The sequence below is a fragment of the Citrus sinensis genome, chromosome 1 (assembly GCF_022201045.2).
Source record: "Citrus sinensis cultivar Valencia sweet orange chromosome 1, DVS_A1.0, whole genome shotgun sequence".
NCBI lineage: Eukaryota > Viridiplantae > Streptophyta > Magnoliopsida > Sapindales > Rutaceae > Citrus > Citrus sinensis.
In genome coordinates this window covers 17,650,448-17,653,676 of record NC_068556.1, presented here as the reverse complement: position 1 = coordinate 17,653,676, position 3,229 = coordinate 17,650,448, and the positions used below count along the sequence as shown (strand labels likewise).

At 38.9% G+C, this 3,229-nt stretch overlaps 1 non-coding gene across 1 annotated transcript; it reads right to left on the bottom strand.

Moving 5' to 3' along the window:
• Positions 1-3,147: 3,147 nt before the first annotated feature.
• On the bottom strand, positions 3,148-3,229 carry TRNAS-AGA (transfer RNA serine (anticodon AGA)). Its single transcript has one exon. It is a non-coding gene; the product is annotated as a tRNA-Ser (tRNA).

Sequence of the window (3,229 nt, the reverse complement as noted above, 5' to 3'; positions counted from 1 at the left end):
CTGGTGGAGTTTTTAGCAATTTCGTTACCCCATGCAAATTGGTGGCCAGTTCTTCAACGGGAGGTACAGCAGGACACGTTTTATGAAGGCCTATCTCGGAGGAGCTCGTCTCAGTCTAACCAGTTGTTATAGAGAGATGGAGTTTGGTTCAAACGTGATAGAGTTTACTTGAGTTCCACTTCCTCACTGATTCCTCAGATAATCTCCGACTGTCATGCATCTCCTGTAGGTGGGCATTTTGGTTACCATAAAACTCTTGTTCGTATCAAGCGTAGTTTTTTATGGCCCAACATGAGGCGGACGGTGAAAGAATTCTTGCAACATTGTGACATCTGCCAAAGATATAAAGTAGACAATATGAGGCCCGCCGGACTATTACAACCGCTACCCATTCCGCAACAAATGTGGACTGACGTTTCCATGGATTTCATAGAAGGGTTACCTTCTTCTAATGGGTACACCGTCATCATGGTGGTCGTGGATCGATTAACGAAGTATGCCCATTTTGTGCCCTTAAAGCACCCTTTTACTGCTATAATTGTAGCCAAGGCATTTGTTAGCAATGTGGTTCGTCTACACGGTATTCCCACTTCGATTGTTAGTGACCGAGATAAGGTATTTATCAGTTCGTTTTGGCGTAATCTGTTTCAACTGCAAGGGACCAAGTTATGCATGAGTTCTAGTTATCACCCACAATCTGATGGCCAAACCGAGGTGGTCAATCGCACCTTGGAACAGTATCTACGCTGTTTTACAGGCGATCAGCCACGCAAGTGGCTGGAATGGATCCCCTGGGCTGAGTTCAGCTATAATACAGCCATTCATTCTTCCACCAAACTATCGCCCTTTGAAGCTATTTATGGCATTCTGCCCCCAAGCTTATTAGCATATGTATCGGGTACTTCGCGGGTCCAAGCAGTGGATGAATACTTGCGAGACAGGGATTCTATTTTGCGTGAGTTACGGCAGAACCTTTTCCGGGCTCGGGACCGTATGAAATCTCAAGCGGACCAGCATCGACGAGAAGTAAACTTCCACGTGGGGGATTATGTGTATTTAAAGTTACAACCGTATTGGCAGACATCAGTGGCCTTTCGTGGCTCCATGAAGCTTGCTGCACGTTATTTTGGTCCATATCAAATCATTGAAAAGGTGGGCTCGGTTGCTTATAAGTTGGCTCTTCCGCTTAGTTCTCAAATCCATAATGTTTTTCATGTTAGTCTACTACGTAAGCATTTGGGATCAATACCACTTGCTTCTCCCCGACTTCCTCCAGTGTTAGAAACTTCAACACTTCTTCCACAGCCTAAGGCTATCTTGGATCGGCGTGTGATACGTAAAGGTAATTATCGCCCAAAACCTCAGATATTGGTTAAATGGGCTGGTGCGCCAGTGGAGGATGCCACCTGGGAAACTGATTGGCGTTTTGCCAAGACATACCCTGATTTCATCCTTGAGGACAAGGATATTGTGAGTGGGGGGGAATGATACGTGCTGGTGTGCATGGGGATTGCATGCATGCCTTCAGACCATCAGACCACGTATGGAAATGCATGGGACGTATGGAAATGCATGGGATTGCATGCACGTCTTCAACTTTAAAGCGGGAGGAGAGTGAGTGGAAGATTTGGTCATCATCAAGACTCGGTCAAGTTTGTTAGACCTTAGTGGTTCCGTTGAATAATCTCGAGTGCTGATTTTGCGGCACCAGTTAGTTATTTTCTAGATTATCTGCTACTGTTATTCTATTTTCTAGCGTAAGTGTTTAGTTCAGAGACTATATATATGTGTAGCTCATGGAATAAAGGGATAATAAGTTTAAGCTTTTGACATCACTTCCTCTCGTCTTTCTTTCTCAACTCTAGCTTATTTGTTAACTACAAATTAAACATATCAGGAACCAATTGTGGACTATTAATTTTAGCGATTCTTAATTTCCGCCATTGTTAATTTCATTCAAAGAGATTGGAAAATTCATAACCACCTAAGATAGGTCTATTAAAACTACTTTAACCAATTACAAAAAAAAAACATGCAATGTCATAGCTGCATTCAGTCAATTGATCATACACAACATCATCGTCAGATTAACAAAATATTTCAATAAAAAAGAAAAATGAAATCAAATAGCTGAGCAAACATTCTCCCAAAATGATCATCGTTAGATTAACAAAATATTTCAATAAAAATAAGTTTTGAACAAGTCATATGAATAGAACAATATCCAAAAGGCATAACAAAGTTTGTCAGATCCAAAAAGGGTAGCAAAGCTGGTTGATTAGTATATAAGTGAATGTTGGAAAATGTAATTGAAAAGATAAAAAAAAAAAGGCCCAAGTCAAGTGCTTGCCTGGCGAGAAATTAATGGGAGATTCAAGAACTAGATGAGAGAAGCAAAGTGAGGAGGAATTCTATGACGGTTGAAAAGAAATAAAGATGAGATTATATGGGTGAGTTTTGGGATACGCATGAAAAATAAATTATAAAGTATGTATATTTTTGACATTAGAAAGTTACTGACTTAATTCAGATTTCTCCATTCAATAAAAAGCTAAAAAAATTAGTTCATTTTATTAAGTTAAAATTATTTGAAAAGCCCTATTAAATTATAAAAGCAAACACCTCTAATTAATTTAATTAATTAAATTAAGTGACTTTAAGTCATTAAGTTAAAAAATAAATACCACCAAAATTTCAGTTAAGTATATAAACAATGTAACAAACAAATCAAGCAGATAAAGCTATTAACTAGAATTAATGGGTTATTTAAAAAAAATACCTCAATGTACTAGGTCCCCTGCACAATCTATTTAGTACAAGTATATTTCATACAAATAAAGGCTTGAGCCATACATATAGAGAGAGAGAGAGAGTAATTATTTAGTGGGTGATAATGGTTATCTTATTATGAGCAATAATGTTATATGGTGTTGTCTAGTTTAAACACTAACTATGAGGAGTTATAGAATTCTGTCTCCTACTGTTCTGTCACTGCACTTACTTGACCATCTTTATATATATATTTGTGCGTAAAAATTAATACCTCAGCATGCATTATCCCAACCGATTAAGGTAACCCTGAAATCGTTGCCGAAAAAGATAATTACTGCAACACAAATAAACAATCATGAAAAGAACAATACTGCACGTGAGCGGCAGGATTCGAACCTGCGCGGGCAGAGCCCACATGATTTCTAGTCATGCCCGATAACCACTCCGGCACGCCCAC